General features: G+C 50.0%; 11 non-coding genes across 11 annotated transcripts; all 11 read left to right on the top strand.

Moving 5' to 3' along the window:
* Nucleotides 1–329: 329 nt before the first annotated feature.
* Nucleotides 330–521, top strand: LOC148141366 (U2 spliceosomal RNA). The gene has a single exon (XR_015752668.1). It is a non-coding gene; the product is annotated as a U2 spliceosomal RNA (small nuclear RNA).
* A 1,829-nt stretch (nucleotides 522–2,350) lies between these two features.
* On the top strand, nucleotides 2,351–2,542 carry LOC148141367 (U2 spliceosomal RNA). The gene has a single exon (XR_015752670.1). It is a non-coding gene; the product is annotated as a U2 spliceosomal RNA (small nuclear RNA).
* A 1,826-nt stretch (nucleotides 2,543–4,368) lies between these two features.
* Nucleotides 4,369–4,560, top strand: LOC148141368 (U2 spliceosomal RNA). Its single transcript, XR_015752600.1, has one exon. It is a non-coding gene; the product is annotated as a U2 spliceosomal RNA (small nuclear RNA).
* Nucleotides 4,561–6,390: 1,830 nt separating this feature from the next.
* On the top strand, nucleotides 6,391–6,582 carry LOC148141369 (U2 spliceosomal RNA). The gene has a single exon (XR_015752671.1). It is a non-coding gene; the product is annotated as a U2 spliceosomal RNA (small nuclear RNA).
* Nucleotides 6,583–8,412: 1,830 nt separating this feature from the next.
* LOC148141370 (U2 spliceosomal RNA) lies at nucleotides 8,413–8,604 on the top strand. Its single transcript, XR_015752672.1, has one exon. It is a non-coding gene; the product is annotated as a U2 spliceosomal RNA (small nuclear RNA).
* A 1,829-nt stretch (nucleotides 8,605–10,433) lies between these two features.
* On the top strand, nucleotides 10,434–10,625 carry LOC148141371 (U2 spliceosomal RNA). The gene has a single exon (XR_015752673.1). It is a non-coding gene; the product is annotated as a U2 spliceosomal RNA (small nuclear RNA).
* Nucleotides 10,626–12,455: 1,830 nt separating this feature from the next.
* On the top strand, nucleotides 12,456–12,647 carry LOC148141372 (U2 spliceosomal RNA). The gene has a single exon (XR_015752674.1). It is a non-coding gene; the product is annotated as a U2 spliceosomal RNA (small nuclear RNA).
* A 1,826-nt stretch (nucleotides 12,648–14,473) lies between these two features.
* On the top strand, nucleotides 14,474–14,665 carry LOC148141373 (U2 spliceosomal RNA). Its single transcript, XR_015752675.1, has one exon. It is a non-coding gene; the product is annotated as a U2 spliceosomal RNA (small nuclear RNA).
* Nucleotides 14,666–16,492: 1,827 nt separating this feature from the next.
* On the top strand, nucleotides 16,493–16,684 carry LOC148141374 (U2 spliceosomal RNA). Its single transcript, XR_015752676.1, has one exon. It is a non-coding gene; the product is annotated as a U2 spliceosomal RNA (small nuclear RNA).
* A 1,830-nt stretch (nucleotides 16,685–18,514) lies between these two features.
* On the top strand, nucleotides 18,515–18,706 carry LOC148141375 (U2 spliceosomal RNA). Its single transcript, XR_015752677.1, has one exon. It is a non-coding gene; the product is annotated as a U2 spliceosomal RNA (small nuclear RNA).
* Nucleotides 18,707–20,532: 1,826 nt separating this feature from the next.
* On the top strand, nucleotides 20,533–20,724 carry LOC148141376 (U2 spliceosomal RNA). The gene has a single exon (XR_015752678.1). It is a non-coding gene; the product is annotated as a U2 spliceosomal RNA (small nuclear RNA).
* The last annotated feature ends 1,192 nt before the right edge of the window (nucleotides 20,725–21,916 follow it).

Consider the following 21,916-nt stretch of genomic DNA (forward strand, 5'->3'; position numbering starts at 1 on the left):
GCTGCTGCTGTCCCCGATCACCGGGAGAATGACCCTGCTGCTGTCCCCGATCAGCGGGAGAAACCTCTCTGCAGTCGACCTGACGTGCGCTTCCATGGCGGCTCCGGCCCGTGCCATCTGATTGGTCGTCAGCGCGATCTACGCGGCTAGGTAACAGATGGACAGAAAACCACGGGGAAAGCACAGCGACTGCTGCAAAGTGATCTTCCGATCTGGTCGGAAATCTTGGAAGGTACACGGTAAGGGAATAAACGAACTTTGAATATCATCAAACTGATGGAAAGGATAGTCGGCAAATATGACCCCCACCGTTGGAGTATTAATGTGCTATCGCTTCTCGGCCTTTTGGCTCGGAATATGTGTAGTTTCTGTTCTTATCAGTTTAATCGCTGATATCTCCCGAACGTGGGAGTGTTTGTATTAAATGGATTTTTGGAGCAGGGAGATGGCTTAAGGGCTTGCTCTGTCCCCTCCATGTATCAGCCTGGTATTGCAGTGTTTCCAGGAATGGTGCAGCCAATGCCTACTAGCCAAGTTCAAAAGCAGGTTAATGGAATGTGAATCTCTTGCCTTTGCTAGTTTGCCGTGTTGATTGCAGTGATTGTTCCATCTGTTGTCTTTTCAGTTGCATGAAACTATCATCTTTTGTTACCAGTTTTCTGTCTTATGATCCTGCTCTGCAGTTACCTGACGAAGGTGCAGCACGCTGAAAGCCAGGACAGGGTAACCCCCATATCCGCGGCCCGAACGTGATACAGGGAACATTCTGGAACCAGGGGGCTGCCAGGAAGGTAACTTTCCAATTTAAATGAATGGGTTTGCCCCTATCCGCCGTTTCGGTCTTCTGCGGTCGGTCTTGGAACGTATCCCACCGATGGTACGGCGGGGGTGGTGGTGACTGCTGTACTTCCAAATAACCCCGTTGAGCTGTAACCTGGTGTTTTGGGATTTTTAACACAGTCAAATCAGGTTGTGGGATCCCATAACTCAGCCAATGTCAAATGGCTATCAGATCAGCCCCCACAATCCCTTCCCCACACCCACCGACGCATCAAATTTATCCGAATATTTTCTTGAACAAGAAAGAAATGGCTTTGGTCTGTTTCCTGAATAGAGTGAAACCCCCATCTCTGTTTGTTTCTTCGCAAACTACTATACGGAAGCAACCTGCTTTAGTGGCTATGTCTGCACGTAAAGATTATTCACACAGACGATCGCCCGAGGCTGGAACTCACTTCAGCTCCCTGGTGCCACGAGGCAGCCGTACTAACCACTGAGCCACAATGCCACCCGTACGATTTGGAATGGTTTGTCATCGTTTGTGGTGCAAGTAGCAAAATAGTTGTCAGTTTGTCAACTGGATCGGCTTCAAATGTTCTCAGCAATCTGCAGTAATGTGAACGGAGAGGTCAAATCGAGCTGCTTGTGGCAATGAGGTGCGCTTGCAGCGTGACCTGTTTACATAGGGAGATCAGCTCCCTCCCCATTCTACACAGAGAGTCGGATACAAGTAGAGAGGATATTGAAAGTGGACGATAAAGAAAGGGTGCACGGACGTAATTCACTTTTCACAACTTTTCAGATTGATGTGGAATGCCAAGGAGCGAATCCTGTACGTGAGGGAAACAATGATTCGCATTTATGGGCGAGCGACACGAACACAAGGGGAGGAAATGAATAGGATCTTTCTGTCAAGGCCAACATTTCTTGCCCATCCCGAGATCACCCTGGTGGTGAGCTGCTCATCGAACCGCTGCAGTCCATGTGCTGTCGGTAGCCCCGCGATGCTGTTTGGGCGGGGATTCCAGATTTTGACCCAGTGACACCGGAGGAACAACGATATATTTGCAATTCAGGACAGCGAGTGCCTCGGGAAAGAACTTGCGAATGGTGGTGTTCCCACGGATCTGCTGCCGTCATCCCTCAAGGCTGTGTTGGCCATGGGTTTGGAAGGTTGCTGCCCGAGGAATTCTGGTGAATCTTGTAGATGCCGGGGAAATGACCCTGCCGCCGCCGCCGCCGCTGCTGCTGTCCCCGATCACCGGGAGAATGACCCTGCTGCTGTCCCCGATCAGCGGGAGAAACCTCTCTGCAGTCGACCTGACGTGCGCTTCCATGGCGGCTCCGGCCCGTGCCATCTGATTGGTCGTCAGCGCGATCTACGCGGCTAGGTAACAGATGGACAGAAAACCACGGGGAAAGCACAGCGACTGCTGCAAAGTGATCTTCCGATCTGGTCGGAAATCTTGGAAGGTACACGGTAAGGGAATAAACGAACTTTGAATATCATCAAACTGATGGAAAGGATAGTCGGCAAATATGACCCCCACCGTTGGAGTATTAATGTGCTATCGCTTCTCGGCCTTTTGGCTCGGAATATGTGTAGTTTCTGTTCTTATCAGTTTAATCGCTGATATCTCCCGAACGTGGGAGTGTTTGTATTAAATGGATTTTTGGAGCAGGGAGATGGCTTAAGGGCTTGCTCTGTCCCCTCCATGTATCAGCCTGGTATTGCAGTGTTTCCAGGAATGGTGCAGCCAATGCCTACTAGCCAAGTTCAAAAGCAGGTTAATGGAATGTGAATCTCTTGCCTTTGCTAGTTTGCCGTGTTGATTGCAGTGATTGTTCCATCTGTTGTCTTTTCAGTTGCATGAAACTATCATCTTTTGTTACCAGTTTTCTGTCTTATGATCCTGCTCTGCAGTTACCTGACGAAGGTGCAGCACGCTGAAAGCCAGGACAGGGTAACCCCCATATCCGCGGCCCGAACGTGATACAGGGAACATTCTGGAACCAGGGGGCTGCCAGGAAGGTAACTTTCCAATTTAAATGAATGGGTTTGCCCCTATCCGCCGTTTCGGTCTTCTGCGGTCGGTCTTGGAACGTATCCCACCGATGGTACGGCGGGGGTGGTGGTGACTGCTGTACTTCCAAATAACCCCGTTGAGCTGTAACCTGGTGTTTTGGGATTTTTAACACAGTCAAATCAGGTTGTGGGATCCCATAACTCAGCCAATGTCAAATGGCTATCAGATCAGCCCCCACAATCCCTTCCCCACACCCACCGACGCATCAAATTTATCCGAATATTTTCTTGAACAAGAAAGAAATGGCTTTGGTCTGTTTCCTGAATAGAGTGAAACCCCCATCTCTGTTTGTTTCTTCGCAAACTACTATACGGAAGCAACCTGCTTTAGTGGCTATGTCTGCACGTAAAGATTATTCACACAGACGATCGCCCGAGGCTGGAACTCACTTCAGCTCCCTGGTGCCACGAGGCAGCCGTACTAACCACTGAGCCACAATGCCACCCGTACGATTTGGAATGGTTTGTCATCGTTTGTGGTGCAAGTAGCAAAATAGTTGTCAGTTTGTCAACTGGATCGGCTTCAAATGTTCTCAGCAATCTGCAGTAATGTGAACGGAGAGGTCAAATCGAGCTGCTTGTGGCAATGAGGTGCGCTTGCAGCGTGACCTGTTTACATAGGGAGATCAGCTCCCTCCCCATTCTACACAGAGAGTCGGATACAAGTAGAGAGGATATTGAAAGTGGACGATAAAGAAAGGGTGCACGGACGTAATTCACTTTTCACAACTTTTCAGATTGATGTGGAATGCCAAGGAGCGAATCCTGTACGTGAGGGAAACAATGATTCGCATTTATGGGCGAGCGACACGAACACAAGGGGAGGAAATGAATAGGATCTTTCTGTCAAGGCCAACATTTCTTGCCCATCCCGAGATCACCCTGGTGGTGAGCTGCTCATCGAACCGCTGCAGTCCATGTGCTGTCGGTAGCCCCGCGATGCTGTTTGGGCGGGGATTCCAGATTTTGACCCAGTGACACCGGAGGAACAACGATATATTTGCAATTCAGGACAGCGAGTGCCTCGGGAAAGAACTTGCGAATGGTGGTGTTCCCACGGATCTGCTGCCGTCATCCCTCAAGGCTGTGTTGGCCATGGGTTTGGAAGGTTGCTGCCCGAGGAATTCTGGTGAATCTTGTAGATGCCGGGGAAATGACCCTGCCGCCGCCGCTGCTGCTGCTGTCCCCGATCAGCGGGAGAATGACCCTGCTGCTGTCCCCGATCAGCGGGAGAAACCTCTCTGCAGTCGACCTGACGTGCGCTTCCATGGCGGCTCCGGCCCGTGCCATCTGATTGGTCGTCAGCGCGATCTGCGCGGCTAGGTAACAGATGGACAGAAAACCACGGGGAAAGCACAGCGACTGCTGCAAAGTGATCTTCCGATCTGGTCGGAAATCTTGGAAGGTACACGGTAAGGGAATAAACGAACTTTGAATATCATCAAGCTGATGGAAAGGATAGTCGGCAAATATGACCCCCACCGTTGGAGTATTAATGTGCTATCGCTTCTCGGCCTTTTGGCTTGGAATATGTGTAGTTTCTGTTCTTATCAGTTTAATCGCTGATATCTCCCGAACGTGGGAGTGTTTGTATTAAATGGATTTTTGGAGCAGGGAGATGGCTTAAGGGCTTGCTCTGTCCCCTCCATGTATCAGCCTGGTATTGCAGTGTTTCCAGGAATGGTGCAGCCAATGCCTACTAGCCAAGTTCAAAAGCAGGTTAATGGAATGTGAATCTCTTGCCTTTGCTAGTTTGCCGTGTTGATTGCAGTGATTGTTCCATCTATTGTCTTTTCAGTTGCATGAAACTATCATCTTTTGTTACCAGTTTTCTGTCTTATGATCCTGCTCTGCAGTTACCTGACGAAGGTGCAGCACGCTGAAAGCCAGGACAGGGTAACCCCCATATCCGCGGCCCGAACGTGCTACAGGGAACATTCTGGAACCAGGGGGCTGCCAGGAAGGTAACTTTCCAATTTAAATGAATGGGTTTGCCCCTATCCGCCGTTTCGGTCTTCTGCGGTCGGTCTTGGAACGTATCCCACCGATGGTACGGCGGGGGTGGTGGTGACTGCTGTACTTCCAAATAACCCCGTTGAGCTGTAACCTGGTGTTGTGGGATTTTTAACACAGTCAAATCAGGTTGTGGGATCCCATAACTCAGCCAATGTCAAATGGCTATCAGATCAGCCCCCACAATCCCTTCCCCACACCCACCGACGCATCAAATTTATCCGAATATTTTCTTGAACAAGAAAGAAATGGCTTTGGTCTGTTTCCTGAATAGAGTGAAACCCCCATCTCTGTTTGTTTCTTCGCAAACTACTATACGGAAGCAACCTGCTTTAGTGGCTATGTCTGCACGTAAAGATTATTCACACAGACGATCGCCCGAGGCTGGAACTCACTTCAGCTCCCTGGTGCCACGAGGCAGCCGTACTAACCACTGAGCCACAATGCCACCCGTACGATTTGGAATGGTTTGTCATCGTTTGTGGTGCAAGTAGCAAAATAGTTGTCAGTTTGTCAACTGGATCGGCTTCAAATGTTCTCAGCAATCTGCAGTAATGTGAACGGAGAGGTCAAATCGAGCTGCTTGTGGCGATGAGGTGCGCTTGCAGCGTGACCTGTTTACATAGGGAGATCAGCTCCCTCCCCATTCTACACAGAGAGTCGGATACAAGTAGAGAGGATATTGAAAGTGGACGATAAAGAAAGGGTGCACGGACGTAATTCACTTTTCACAACTTTTCAGATTGATGTGGAATGCCAAGGAGCGAATCCTGTACGTGAGGGAAACAATGATTCGCATTTATGGGCAAGCGACACGAACACAAGGGGAGGAAATGAATAGGATCTTTCTGTCAAGGCCAACATTTCTTGCCCATCCCGAGATCACCCTGGTGGTGAGCTGCTCTCTCGAACCGCTGCAGTCCATGTGCTGTCGGTAGCCCCGCGATGCTGTTTGGGCGGGGATTCCAGATTTTGACCCAGTGACACCGGAGGAACAACGATATATTTGCAATTCAGGACAGCGAGTGCCTCGGGAAAGAACTTGCGAATGGTGGTGTTCCCACGGATCTGCTGCCGTCATCCCTCAAGGCTGTGTTGGCCATGGGTTTGGAAGGTTGCTGCCTGAGGAATTCTGGTGAATCTTGTAGATGCCGGGGAAATGACCCTGCCGCCGCCGCCGCCGCTGCTGCTGTCCCCGATCACCGGGAGAATGACCCTGCTGCTGTCCCCGATCAGCGGGAGAAACCTCTCTGCAGTCGACCTGACGTGCGCTTCCATGGCGGCTCCGGCCCGTGCCATCTGATTGGTCGTCAGCGCGATCTACGCGGCTAGGTAACAGATGGACAGAAAACCACGGGGAAAGCACAGCGACTGCTGCAAAGTGATCTTCCGATCTGGTCGGAAATCTTGGAAGGTACACGGTAAGGGAATAAACGAACTTTGAATATCATCAAACTGATGGAAAGGATAGTCGGCAAATATGACCCCCACCGTTGGAGTATTAATGTGCTATCGCTTCTCGGCCTTTTGGCTCGGAATATGTGTAGTTTCTGTTCTTATCAGTTTAATCGCTGATATCTCCCGAACGTGGGAGTGTTTGTATTAAATGGATTTTTGGAGCAGGGAGATGGCTTAAGGGCTTGCTCTGTCCCCTCCATGTATCAGCCTGGTATTGCAGTGTTTCCAGGAATGGTGCAGCCAATGCCTACTAGCCAAGTTCAAAAGCAGGTTAATGGAATGTGAATCTCTTGCCTTTGCTAGTTTGCCGTGTTGATTGCAGTGATTGTTCCATCTGTTGTCTTTTCAGTTGCATGAAACTATCATCTTTTGTTACCAGTTTTCTGTCTTATGATCCTGCTCTGCAGTTACCTGACGAAGGTGCAGCACGCTGAAAGCCAGGACAGGGTAACCCCCATATCCGCGGCCCGAACGTGATACAGGGAACATTCTGGAACCAGGGGGCTGCCAGGAAGGTAACTTTCCAATTTAAATGAATGGGTTTGCCCCTATCCGCCGTTTCGGTCTTCTGCGGTCGGTCTTGGAACGTATCCCACCGATGGTACGGCGGGGGTGGTGGTGACTGCTGTACTTCCAAATAACCCCGTTGAGCTGTAACCTGGTGTTTTGGGATTTTTAACACAGTCAAATCAGGTTGTGGGATCCCATAACTCAGCCAATGTCAAATGGCTATCAGATCAGCCCCCACAATCCCTTCCCCACACCCACCGACGCATCAAATTTATCCGAATATTTTCTTGAACAAGAAAGAAATGGCTTTGGTCTGTTTCCTGAATAGAGTGAAACCCCCATCTCTGTTTGTTTCTTCGCAAACTACTACGCGGAAGCAACCTGCTTTAGTGGCTATGCCTGCACGTAAAGATTATTCACACAGACGATCGCCCGAGGCTGGAACTCACTTCAGCTCCCTGGTGCCACGAGGCAGCCGTACTAACCACTGAGCCACCGTGCCACCCGTACGATTTGGAATGGTTTGTCATCATTTGTGGTGCAAGTAGCAAAATAGTTGTCAGTTTGTCAACTGGATCGGCTTCAAATGTTCTCCGCAATCTGCAGTAATGTGAACGGAGAGGTCAAATCGAGCTGCTTGTGGCGATGAGGTGCACTTGCAGCGTGACCTGTTTACATAGGGAGATCAGCTCCCTCCCCATTCTACACAGAGAGTCGGATACAAGTAGAGAGGATATTGAAAGTGGACGATAAAGAAAGGGTGCACGGACGTAATTCACTTTTCACAACTTTTCAGATTGATGTGGAATGCCAAGGAGCGAATCCTGTACGTGAGGGAAACAATGATTCGCATCAATGGGCAAGCGACACGAACACAAGGGGAGGAAATGAATAGGATCTTTCTGTCAAGGCCAACATTTCTTGCCCATCCCGAGATCACCCTGGTGGTGAGCTGCTCTCTCGCACCGCTGCAGTCCATGTGCTGTCGGTAGCCCCGCGATGCTGTTTGGGCGGGGATTCCAGATTTTGACCCAGTGACACCGGAGGAACAACGATATATTTGCAATTCAGGACAGCGAGTGCCTCGGGAAAGAACTTGCGAATGGTGGTGTTCCCACGGATCTGCTGCCGTCATCCCTCAAGGCTGTGTTGGCCATGGGTTTGGAAGGTTGCTGCCTGAGGAATTCTGGTGAATCTTGTAGATGCCGGGGAAATGACCCTGCCGCCGCCGCCGCCGCTGCTGCTGTCCCCGATCACCGGGAGAATGACCCTGCTGCTGTCCCCGATCAGCGGGAGAAACCTCTCTGCAGTCGACCTGACGTGCGCTTCCATGGCGGCTCCGGCCCGTGCCATCTGATTGGTCGTCAGCGCGATCTACGCGGCTAGGTAACAGATGGACAGAAAACCACGGGGAAAGCACTGCGACTGCTGCAAAGTGATCTTCCGATCTGGTCGGAAATCTTGGAAGGGACACGGTAAGGGAATAAACGAACTTTGAATATCATCAAACTGATGGAAAGGATAGTCGGCAAATATGACCCCCACCGTTGGAGTATTAATGTGCTATCGCTTCTCGGCCTTTTGGCTCGGAATATGTGTAGTTTCTGTTCTTATCAGTTTAATCGCTGATATCTCCCGAACGTGGGAGTGTTTGTATTAAATGGATTTTTGGAGCAGGGAGATGGCTTAAGGGCTTGCTCTGTCCCCTCCATGTATCAGCCTGGTATTGCAGTGTTTCCAGGAATGGTGCAGCCAATGCCTACTAGCCAAGTTCAAAAGCAGGTTAATGGAATGTGAATCTCTTGCCTTTGCTAGTTTGCCGTGTTGATTGCAGTGATTGTTCCATCTATTGTCTTTTCAGTTGCATGAAACTATCATCTTTTGTTACCAGTTTTCTGTCTTATGATCCTGCTCTGCAGTTACCTGACGAAGGTGCAGCACGCTGAAAGCCAGGACAGGGTAACCCCCATATCCGCGGCCCGAACGTGCTACAGGGAACATTCTGGAACCAGGGGGCTGCCAGGAAGGTAACTTTCCAATTTAAATGAATGGGTTTGCCCCTATCCGCCGTTTCGGTCTTCTGCGGTCGGTCTTGGAACGTATCCCACCGATGGTACGGCGGGGGTGGTGGTGACTGCTGTACTTCCAAATAACCCCGTTGAGCTGTAACCTGGTGTTGTGGGATTTTTAACACAGTCAAATCAGGTTGTGGGATCCCATAACTCAGCCAATGTCAAATGGCTATCAGATCAGCCCCCACAATCCCTTCCCCACACCCACCGACGCATCAAATTTATCCGAATATTTTCTTGAACAAGAAAGAAATGGCTTTGGTCTGTTTCCTGAATAGAGTGAAACCCCCATCTCTGTTTGTTTCTTCGCAAACTACTATACGGAAGCAACCTGCTTTAGTGGCTATGTCTGCACGTAAAGATTATTCACACAGACGATCGCCCGAGGCTGGAACTCACTTCAGCTCCCTGGTGCCACGAGGCAGCCGTACTAACCACTGAGCCACAATGCCACCCGTACGATTTGGAATGGTTTGTCATCGTTTGTGGTGCAAGTAGCAAAATAGTTGTCAGTTTGTCAACTGGATCGGCTTCAAATGTTCTCAGCAATCTGCAGTAATGTGAACGGAGAGGTCAAATCGAGCTGCTTGTGGCGATGAGGTGCACTTGCAGCGTGACCTGTTTACATAGGGAGATCAGCTCCCTCCCCATTCTACACAGAGAGTCGGATACAAGTAGAGAGGATATTGAAAGTGGACGATAAAGAAAGGGTGCACGGACGTAATTCACTTTTCACAACTTTTCAGATTGATGTGGAATGCCAAGGAGCGAATCCTGTACGTGAGGGAAACAATGATTCGCATTTATGGGCGAGCGACACGAACACAAGGGGAGGAAATGAATAGGATCTTTCTGTCAAGGCCAACATTTCTTGCCCATCCCGAGATCACCCTGGTGGTGAGCTGCTCATCGAACCGCTGCAGTCCATGTGCTGTCGGTAGCCCCGCGATGCTGTTTGGGCGGGGATTCCAGATTTTGACCCAGTGACACCGGAGGAACAACGATATATTTGCAATTCAGGACAGCGAGTGCCTCGGGAAAGAACTTGCGAATGGTGGTGTTCCCACGGATCTGCTGCCGTCATCCCTCAAGGCTGTGTTGGCCATGGGTTTGGAAGGTTGCTGCCCGAGGAATTCTGGTGAATCTTGTAGATGCCGGGGAAATGACCCTGCCGCCGCCGCCGCCGCTGCTGCTGTCCCCGATCACCGGGAGAATGACCCTGCTGCTGTCCCCGATCAGCGGGAGAAACCTCTCTGCAGTCGACCTGACGTGCGCTTCCATGGCGGCTCCGGCCCGTGCCATCTGATTGGTCGTCAGCGCGATCTACGCGGCTAGGTAACAGATGGACAGAAAACCACGGGGAAAGCACAGCGACTGCTGCAAAGTGATCTTCCGATCTGGTCGGAAATCTTGGAAGGTACACGGTAAGGGAATAAACGAACTTTGAATATCATCAAACTGATGGAAAGGATAGTCGGCAAATATGACCCCCACCGTTGGAGTATTAATGTGCTATCGCTTCTCGGCCTTTTGGCTCGGAATATGTGTAGTTTCTGTTCTTATCAGTTTAATCGCTGATATCTCCCGAACGTGGGAGTGTTTGTATTAAATGGATTTTTGGAGCAGGGAGATGGCTTAAGGGCTTGCTCTGTCCCCTCCATGTATCAGCCTGGTATTGCAGTGTTTCCAGGAATGGTGCAGCCAATGCCTACTAGCCAAGTTCAAAAGCAGGTTAATGGAATGTGAATCTCTTGCCTTTGCTAGTTTGCTGTGTTGATTGCAGTGATTGTTCCATCTATTGTCTTTTCAGTTGCATGAAACTATCAATCTTTTGTTACCAGTTTTCTGTCTTATGATCCTGCTCTGCAGTTACCTGACGAAGGTGCAGCACGCTGAAAGCCAGGACAGGGTAACCCCCATATCCGCGGCCCGAACGTGATACAGGGAACATTCTGGAACCAGGGGGCTGCCAGGAAGGTAACTTTCCAATTTAAATGAATGGGTTTGCCCCTATCCGCCGTTTCGGTCTTCTGCGGTCGGTCTTGGAACGTATCCCACCGATGGTACGGCGGGGGTGGTGGTGACTGCTGTACTTCCAAATAACCCCGTTGAGCTGTAACCTGGTGTTTTGGGATTTTTAACACAGTCAAATCAGGTTGTGGGATCCCATAACTCAGCCAATGTCAAATGGCTATCAGATCAGCCCCCACAATCCCTTCCCCACACCCACCGACGCATCAAATTTATCCGAATATTTTCTTGAACAAGAAAGAAATGGCTTTGGTCTGTTTCCTGAATAGAGTGAAACCCCCATCTCTGTTTGTTTCTTCGCAAACTACTATACGGAAGCAACCTGCTTTAGTGGCTATGTCTGCACGTAAAGATTATTCACACAGACGATCGCCCGAGGCTGGAACTCACTTCAGCTCCCTGGTGCCACGAGGCAGCCGTACTAACCACTGAGCCACAATGCCACCCGTACGATTTGGAATGGTTTGTCATCGTTTGTGGTGCAAGTAGCAAAATAGTTGTCAGTTTGTCAACTGGATCGGCTTCAAATGTTCTCCGCAATCTGCAGTAATGTGAACGGAGAGGTCAAATCGAGCTGCTTGTGGCAATGAGGTGCGCTTGCAGCGTGACCTGTTTACATAGGGAGATCAGCTCCCTCCCCATTCTACACAGAGAGTCGGATACAAGTAGAGAGGATATTGAAAGTGGACGATAAAGAAAGGGTGCACGGACGTAATTCACTTTTCACAACTTTTCAGATTGATGTGGAATGCCAAGGAGCGAATCCTGTACGTGAGGGAAACAATGATTCGCATTTATGGGCGAGCGACACGAACACAAGGGGAGGAAATGAATAGGATCTTTCTGTCAAGGCCAACATTTCTTGCCCATCCCGAGATCACCCTGGTGGTGAGCTGCTCATCGAACCGCTGCAGTCCATGTGCTGTCGGTAGCCCCGCGATGCTGTTTGGGCGGGGATTCCAGATTTTGACCCAGTGACACCGGAGGAACAACGATATATTTGCAATTCAGGACAGCGAGTGCCTCGGGAAAGAACTTGCGAATGGTGGTGTTCCCACGGATCTGCTGCCGTCATCCCTCAAGGCTGTGTTGGCCATGGGTTTGGAAGGTTGCTGCCCGAGGAATTCTGGTGAATCTTGTAGATGCCGGGGAAATGACCCTGCCGCCGCCGCCGCCGCTGCTGCTGTCCCCGATCACCGGGAGAATGACCCTGCTGCTGTCCCCGATCAGCGGGAGAAACCTCTCTGCAGTCGACCTGACGTGCGCTTCCATGGCGGCTCCGGCCCGTGCCATCTGATTGGTCGTCAGCGCGATCTACGCGGCTAGGTAACAGATGGACAGAAAACCACGGGGAAAGCACAGCGACTGCTGCAAAGTGATCTTCCGATCTGGTCGGAAATCTTGGAAGGTACACGGTAAGGGAATAAACGAACTTTGAATATCATCAAACTGATGGAAAGGATAGTCGGCAAATATGACCCCCACCGTTGGAGTATTAATGTGCTATCGCTTCTCGGCCTTTTGGCTCGGAATATGTGTAGTTTCTGTTCTTATCAGTTTAATCGCTGATATCTCCCGAACGTGGGAGTGTTTGTATTAAATGGATTTTTGGAGCAGGGAGATGGCTTAAGGGCTTGCTCTGTCCCCTCCATGTATCAGCCTGGTATTGCAGTGTTTCCAGGAATGGTGCAGCCAATGCCTACTAGCCAAGTTCAAAAGCAGGTTAATGGAATGTGAATCTCTTGCCTTTGCTAGTTTGCCGTGTTGATTGCAGTGATTGTTCCATCTGTTGTCTTTTCAGTTGCATGAAACTATCATCTTTTGTTACCAGTTTTCTGTCTTATGATCCTGCTCTGCAGTTACCTGACGAAGGTGCAGCACGCTGAAAGCCAGGACAGGGTAACCCCCATATCCGCGGCCCGAACGTGATACAGGGAACATTCTGGAACCAGGGGGCTGCCAGGAAGGTAACTTTCCAATTTAAATGAATGGGTTTGCCCCTATCCGCCGTTTCGGTCTTCTGCGGTCGGTCTTGGAACGTATCCCACCGATGGTACGGCGGGGGTGGTGGTGACTGCTGTACTTCCAAATAACCCCGTTGAGCTGTAACCTGGTGTTTTGGGATTTTTAACACAGTCAAATCAGGTTGTGGGATCCCATAACTCAGCCAATGTCAAATGGCTATCAGATCAGCCCCCACAATCCCTTCCCCACACCCACCGACGCATCAAATTTATCCGAATATTTTCTTGAACAAGAAAGAAATGGCTTTGGTCTGTTTCCTGAATAGAGTGAAACCCCCATCTCTGTTTGTTTCTTCGCAAACTACTATACGGAAGCAACCTGCTTTAGTGGCTATGTCTGCACGTAAAGATTATTCACACAGACGATCGCCCGAGGCTGGAACTCACTTCAGCTCCCTGGTGCCACGAGGCAGCCGTACTAACCACTGAGCCACAATGCCACCCGTACGATTTGGAATGGTTTGTCATCGTTTGTGGTGCAAGTAGCAAAATAGTTGTCAGTTTGTCAACTGGATCGGCTTCAAATGTTCTCAGCAATCTGCAGTAATGTGAACGGAGAGGTCAAATCGAGCTGCTTGTGGCAATGAGGTGCGCTTGCAGCGTGACCTGTTTACATAGGGAGATCAGCTCCCTCCCCATTCTACACAGAGAGTCGGATACAAGTAGAGAGGATATTGAAAGTGGACGATAAAGAAAGGGTGCACGGACGTAATTCACTTTTCACAACTTTTCAGATTGATGTGGAATGCCAAGGAGCGAATCCTGTACGTGAGGGAAACAATGATTCGCATTTATGGGCGAGCGACACGAACACAAGGGGAGGAAATGAATAGGATCTTTCTGTCAAGGCCAACATTTCTTGCCCATCCCGAGATCACCCTGGTGGTGAGCTGCTCATCGAACCGCTGCAGTCCATGTGCTGTCGGTAGCCCCGCGATGCTGTTTGGGCGGGGATTCCAGATTTTGACCCAGTGACACCGGAGGAACAACGATATATTTGCAATTCAGGACAGCGAGTGCCTCGGGAAAGAACTTGCGAATGGTGGTGTTCCCACGGATCTGCTGCCGTCATCCCTCAAGGCTGTGTTGGCCATGGGTTTGGAAGGTTGCTGCCCGAGGAATTCTGGTGAATCTTGTAGATGCCGGGGAAATGACCCTGCCGCCGCCGCTGCTGCTGCTGTCCCCGATCAGCGGGAGAATGACCCTGCTGCTGTCCCCGATCAGCGGGAGAAACCTCTCTGCAGTCGACCTGACGTGCGCTTCCATGGCGGCTCCGGCCCGTGCCATCTGATTGGTCGTCAGCGCGATCTGCGCGGCTAGGTAACAGATGGACAGAAAACCACGGGGAAAGCACAGCGACTGCTGCAAAGTGATCTTCCGATCTGGTCGGAAATCTTGGAAGGTACACGGTAAGGGAATAAACGAACTTTGAATATCATCAAACTGATGGAAAGGATAGTCGGCAAATATGACCCCCACCGTTGGAGTAGTAATGTGCTATCGCTTCTCGGCCTTTTGGCTCGGAATATGTGTAGTTTCTGTTCTTATCAGTTTAATCGCTGATATCTCCCGAACGTGGGAGTGTTTGTATTAAATGGATTTTTGGAGCAGGGAGATGGCTTAAGGGCTTGCTCTGTCCCCTCCATGTATCAGCCTGGTATTGCAGTGTTTCCAGGAATGGTGCAGCCAATGCCTACTAGCCAAGTTCAAAAGCAGGTTAATGGAATGTGAATCTCTTGCCTTTGCTAGTTTGCTGTGTTGATTGCAGTGATTGTTCCATCTATTGTCTTTTCAGTTGCATGAAACTATCAATCTTTTGTTACCAGTTTTCTGTCTTATGATCCTGCTCTGCAGTTACCTGACGAAGGTGCAGCACGCTGAAAGCCAGGACAGGGTAACCCCCATATCCGCGGCCCGAACGTGATACAGGGAACATTCTGGAACCAGGGGGCTGCCAGGAAGGTAACTTTCCAATTTAAATGAATGGGTTTGCCCCTATCCGCCGTTTCGGTCTTCTGCGGTCGGTCTTGGAACGTATCCCACCGATGGTACGGCGGGGGTGGTGGTGACTGCTGTACTTCCAAATAACCCCGTTGAGCTGTAACCTGGTGTTTTGGGATTTTTAACACAGTCAAATCAGGTTGTGGGATCCCATAACTCAGCCAATGTCAAATGGCTATCAGATCAGCCCCCACAATCCCTTCCCCACACCCACCGACGCATCAAATTTATCCGAATATTTTCTTGAACAAGAAAGAAATGGCTTTGGTCTGTTTCCTGAATAGAGTGAAACCCCCATCTCTGTTTGTTTCTTCGCAAACTACTATACGGAAGCAACCTGCTTTAGTGGCTATGTCTGCACGTAAAGATTATTCACACAGACGATCGCCCGAGGCTGGAACTCACTTCAGCTCCCTGGTGCCACGAGGCAGCCGTACTAACCACTGAGCCACAATGCCACCCGTACGATTTGGAATGGTTTGTCATCGTTTGTGGTGCAAGTAGCAAAATAGTTGTCAGTTTGTCAACTGGATCGGCTTCAAATGTTCTCAGCAATCTGCAGTAATGTGAACGGAGAGGTCAAATCGAGCTGCTTGTGGCGATGAGGTGCACTTGCAGCGTGACCTGTTTACATAGGGAGATCAGCTCCCTCCCCATTCTACACAGAGAGTCGGATACAAGTAGAGAGGATATTGAAAGTGGACGATAAAGAAAGGGTGCACGGACGTAATTCACTTTTCACAACTTTTCAGATTGATGTGGAATGCCAAGGAGCGAATCCTGTACGTGAGGGAAACAATGATTCGCATTTATGGGCGAGCGACACGAACACAAGGGGAGGAAATGAATAGGATCTTTCTGTCAAGGCCAACATTTCTTGCCCATCCCGAGATCACCCTGGTGGTGAGCTGCTCATCGAACCGCTGCAGTCCATGTGCTGTCTGTAGCCCCGCGATGCTGTTTGGGCGGGGATTCCAGATTTTGACCCAGTGACACCGGAGGAACAACGATATATTTGCAATTCAGGACAGCGAGTGCCTCGGGAAAGAACTTGCGAATGGTGGTGTTCCCACGGATCTGCTGCCGTCATCCCTCAAGGCTGTGTTGGCCATGGGTTTGGAAGGTTGCTGCCCGAGGAATTCTGGTGAATCTTGTAGATGCCGGGGAAATGACCCTGCCGCCGCCGCTGCTGCTGCTGTCCCCGATCAGCGGGAGAATGACCCTGCTGCTGTCCCCGATCAGCGGGAGAAACCTCTCTGCAGTCGACCTGACGTGCGCTTCCATGGCGGCTCCGGCCCGTGCCATCTGATTGGTCGTCAGCGCGATCTACGCGGCTAGGTAACAGATGGACAGAAAACCACGGGGAAAGCACAGCGACTGCTGCAAAGTGATCTTCCGATCTGGTCGGAAATCTTGGAAGGTACACGGTAAGGGAATAAACGAACTTTGAATATCATCAAACTGATGGAAAGGATAGTCGGCAAATATGACCCCCACCGTTGGAGTATTAATGTGCTATCGCTTCTCGGCCTTTTGGCTCGGAATATGTGTAGTTTCTGTTCTTATCAGTTTAATCGCTGATATCTCCCGAACGTGGGAGTGTTTGTATTAAATGGATTTTTGGAGCAGGGAGATGGCTTAAGGGCTTGCTCTGTCCCCTCCATGTATCAGCCTGGTATTGCAGTGTTTCCAGGAATGGTGCAGCCAATGCCTACTAGCCAAGTTCAAAAGCAGGTTAATGGAATGTGAATCTCTTGCCTTTGCTAGTTTGCTGTGTTGATTGCAGTGATTGTTCCATCTATTGTCTTTTCAGTTGCATGAAACTATCAATCTTTTGTTACCAGTTTTCTGTCTTATGATCCTGCTCTGCAGTTACCTGACGAAGGTGCAGCACGCTGAAAGCCAGGACAGGGTAACCCCCATATCCGCGGCCCGAACGTGATACAGGGAACATTCTGGAACCAGGGGGCTGCCAGGAAGGTAACTTTCCAATTTAAATGAATGGGTTTGCCCCTATCCGCCGTTTCGGTCTTCTGCGGTCGGTCTTGGAACGTATCCCACCGATGGTACGGCGGGGGTGGTGGTGACTGCTGTACTTCCAAATAACCCCGTTGAGCTGTAACCTGGTGTTTTGGGATTTTTAACACAGTCAAATCAGGTTGTGGGATCCCATAACTCAGCCAATGTCAAATGGCTATCAGATCAGCCCCCACAATCCCTTCCCCACACCCACCGACGCATCAAATTTATCCGAATATTTTCTTGAACAAGAAAGAAATGGCTTTGGTCTGTTTCCTGAATAGAGTGAAACCCCCATCTCTGTTTGTTTCTTCGCAAACTACTATACGGAAGCAACCTGCTTTAGTGGCTATGTCTGCACGTAAAGATTATTCACACAGACGATCGCCCGAGGCTGGAACTCACTTCAGCTCCCTGGTGCCACGAGGCAGCCGTACTAACCACTGAGCCACAATGCCACCCGTACGATTTGGAATGGTTTGTCATCGTTTGTGGTGCAAGTAGCAAAATAGTTGTCAGTTTGTCAACTGGATCGGCTTCAAATGTTCTCCGCAATCTGCAGTAATGTGAACGGAGAGGTCAAATCGAGCTGCTTGTGGCGATGAGGTGCGCTTGCAGCGTGACCTGTTTACATAGGGAGATCAGCTCCCTCCCCATTCTACACAGAGAGTCGGATACAAGTAGAGAGGATATTGAAAGTGGACGATAAAGAAAGGGTGCACGGACGTAATTCACTTTTCACAACTTTTCAGATTGATGTGGAATGCCAAGGAGCGAATCCTGTACGTGAGGGAAACAATGATTCGCATTTATGGGCGAGCGACACGAACACAAGGGGAGGAAATGAATAGGATCTTTCTGTCAAGGCCAACATTTCTTGCCCATCCCGAGATCACCCTGGTGGTGAGCTGCTCATCGAACCGCTGCAGTCCATGTGCTGTCGGTAGCCCCGCGATGCTGTTTGGGCGGGGATTCCAGATTTTGACCCAGTGACACCGGAGGAACAACGATATATTTGCAATTCAGGACAGCGAGTGCCTCGGGAAAGAACTTGCGAATGGTGGTGTTCCCACGGATCTGCTGCCGTCATCCCTCAAGGCTGTGTTGGCCATGGGTTTGGAAGGTTGCTGCCCGAGGAATTCTGGTGAATCTTGTAGATGCCGGGGAAATGACCCTGCCGCCGCCGCCGCCGCTGCTGCTGTCCCCGATCACCGGGAGAATGACCCTGCTGCTGTCCCCGATCAGCGGGAGAAACCTCTCTGCAGTCGACCTGACGTGCGCTTCCATGGCGGCTCCGGCCCGTGCCATCTGATTGGTCGTCAGCGCGATCTACGCGGCTAGGTAACAGATGGACAGAAAACCACGGGGAAAGCACAGCGACTGCTGCAAAGTGATCTTCCGATCTGGTCGGAAATCTTGGAAGGTACACGGTAAGGGAATAAACGAACTTTGAATATCATCAAACTGATGGAAAGGATAGTCGGCAAATATGACCCCCACCGTTGGAGTATTAATGTGCTATCGCTTCTCGGCCTTTTGGCTCGGAATATGTGTAGTTTCTGTTCTTATCAGTTTAATCGCTGATATCTCCCGAACGTGGGAGTGTTTGTATTAAATGGATTTTTGGAGCAGGGAGATGGCTTAAGGGCTTGCTCTGTCCCCTCCATGTATCAGCCTGGTATTGCAGTGTTTCCAGGAATGGTGCAGCCAATGCCTACTAGCCAAGTTCAAAAGCAGGTTAATGGAATGTGAATCTCTTGCCTTTGCTAGTTTGCCGTGTTGATTGCAGTGATTGTTCCATCTGTTGTCTTTTCAGTTGCATGAAACTATCATCTTTTGTTACCAGTTTTCTGTCTTATGATCCTGCTCTGCAGTTACCTGACGAAGGTGCAGCACGCTGAAAGCCAGGACAGGGTAACCCCCATATCCGCGGCCCGAACGTGATACAGGGAACATTCTGGAACCAGGGGGCTGCCAGGAAGGTAACTTTCCAATTTAAATGAATGGGTTTGCCCCTATCCGCCGTTTCGGTCTTCTGCGGTCGGTCTTGGAACGTATCCCACCGATGGTACGGCGGGGGTGGTGGTGACTGCTGTACTTCCAAATAACCCCGTTGAGCTGTAACCTGGTGTTTTGGGATTTTTAACACAGTCAAATCAGGTTGTGGGATCCCATAACTCAGCCAATGTCAAATGGCTATCAGATCAGCCCCCACAATCCCTTCCCCACACCCACCGACGCATCAAATTTATCCGAATATTTTCTTGAACAAGAAAGAAATGGCTTTGGTCTGTTTCCTGAATAGAGTGAAACCCCCATCTCTGTTTGTTTCTTCGCAAACTACTATACGGAAGCAACCTGCTTTAGTGGCTATGTCTGCACGTAAAGATTATTCACACAGACGATCGCCCGAGGCTGGAACTCACTTCAGCTCCCTGGTGCCACGAGGCAGCCGTACTAACCACTGAGCCACAATGCCACCCGTACGATTTGGAATGGTTTGTCATCGTTTGTGGTGCAAGTAGCAAAATAGTTGTCAGTTTGTCAACTGGATCGGCTTCAAATGTTCTCAGCAATCTGCAGTAATGTGAACGGAGAGGTCAAATCGAGCTGCTTGTGGCAATGAGGTGCGCTTGCAGCGTGACCTGTTTACATAGGGAGATCAGCTCCCTCCCCATTCTACACAGAGAGTCGGATACAAGTAGAGAGGATATTGAAAGTGGACGATAAAGAAAGGGTGCACGGACGTAATTCACTTTTCACAACTTTTCAGATTGATGTGGAATGCCAAGGAGCGAATCCTGTACGTGAGGGAAACAATGATTCGCATTTATGGGCGAGCGACACGAACACAAGGGGAGGAAATGAATAGGATCTTTCTGTCAAGGCCAACATTTCTTGCCCATCCCGAGATCACCCTGGTGGTGAGCTGCTCATCGAACCGCTGCAGTCCATGTGCTGTCGGTAGCCCCGCGATGCTGTTTGGGCGGGGATTCCAGATTTTGACCCAGTGACACCGGAGGAACAACGATATATTTGCAATTCAGGACAGCGAGTGCCTCGGGAAAGAACTTGCGAATGGTGGTGTTCCCACGGATCTGCTGCCGTCATCCCTCAAGGCTGTGTTGGCCATGGGTTTGGAAGGTTGCTGCCCGAGGAATTCTGGTGAATCTTGTAGATGCCGGGGAAATGACCCTGCCGCCGCCGCTGCTGCTGCTGTCCCCGATCAGCGGGAGAATGACCCTGCTGCTGTCCCCGATCAGCGGGAGAAACCTCTCTGCAGTCGACCTGACGTGCGCTTCCATGGCGGCTCCGGCCCGTGCCATCTGATTGGTCGTCAGCGCGATCTGCGCGGCTAGGTAACAGATGGACAGAAAACCACGGGGAAAGCACAGCGACTGCTGCAAAGTGATCTTCCGATCTGGTCGGAAATCTTGGAAGGTACACGGTAAGGGAATAAACGAACTTTGAATATCATCAAGCTGATGGAAAGGATAGTCGGCAAATATGACCCCCACCGTTGGAGTATTAATGTGCTATCGCTTCTCGGCCTTTTGGCTCGGAATATGTGTAGTTTCTGTTCTTATCAGTTTAATCGCTGATATCTCCCGAACGTGGGAGTGTTTGTATTAAATGGATTTTTGGAGCAGGGAGATGGCTTAAGGGCTTGCTCTGTCCCCTCCATGTATCAGCCTGGTATTGCAGTGTTTCCAGGAATGGTGCAGCCAATGCCTACTAGCCAAGTTCAAAAGCAGGTTAATGGAATGTGAATCTCTTGCCTTTGCTAGTTTGCCGTGTTGATTGCAGTGATTGTTCCATCTATTGTCTTTTCAGTTGCATGAAACTATCATCTTTTGTTACCAGTTTTCTGTCTTATGATCCTGCTCTGCAGTTACCTGACGAAGGTGCAGCACGCTGAAAGCCAGGACAGGGTAACCCCCATATCCGCGGCCCGAACGTGCTACAGGGAACATTCTGGAACCAGGGGGCTGCCAGGAAGGTAACTTTCCAATTTAAATGAATGGGTTTGCCCCTATCCGCCGTTTCGGTCTTCTGCGGTCGGTCTTGGAACGTATCCCACCGATGGTACGGCGGGGGTGGTGGTGACTGCTGTACTTCCAAATAACCCCGTTGAGCTGTAACCTGGTGTTGTGGGATTTTTAACACAGTCAAATCAGGTTGTGGGATCCCATAACTCAGCCAATGTCAAATGGCTATCAGATCAGCCCCCACAATCCCTTCCCCACACCCACCGACGCATCAAATTTATCCGAATATTTTCTTGAACAAGAAAGAAATGGCTTTGGTCTGTTTCCTGAATAGAGTGAAACCCCCATCTCTGTTTGTTTCTTCGCAAACTACTATACGGAAGCAACCTGCTTTAGTGGCTATGTCTGCACGTAAAGATTATTCACACAGACGATCGCCCGAGGCTGGAACTCACTTCAGCTCCCTGGTGCCACGAGGCAGCCGTACTAACCACTGAGCCACAATGCCACCCGTACGATTTGGAATGGTTTGTCATCGTTTGTGGTGCAAGTAGCAAAATAGTTGTCAGTTTGTCAACTGGATCGGCTTCAAATGTTCTCAGCAATCTGCAGTAATGTGAACGGAGAGGTCAAATCGAGCTGCTTGTGGCGATGAGGTGCGCTTGCAGCGTGACCTGTTTACATAGGGAGATCAGCTCCCTCCCCATTCTACACAGAGAGTCGGATACAAGTAGAGAGGATATTGAAAGTGGACGATAAAGAAAGGGTGCACGGACGTAATTCACTTTTCACAACTTTTCAGATTGATGTGGAATGCCAAGGAGCGAATCCTGTACGTGAGGGAAACAATGATTCGCATTTATGGGCGAGCGACACGAACACAAGGGGAGGAAATGAATAGGATCTTTCTGTCAAGGCCAACATTTCTTGCCC

This window comes from Chiloscyllium plagiosum, unplaced genomic scaffold, assembly GCF_037043375.1.
Source record: "Chiloscyllium plagiosum isolate Xiang-an unplaced genomic scaffold, Cpla_swu_hap1 HiC_scaffold_33, whole genome shotgun sequence".
NCBI classification, from domain to species: domain Eukaryota; kingdom Metazoa; phylum Chordata; class Chondrichthyes; order Orectolobiformes; family Hemiscylliidae; genus Chiloscyllium; species Chiloscyllium plagiosum.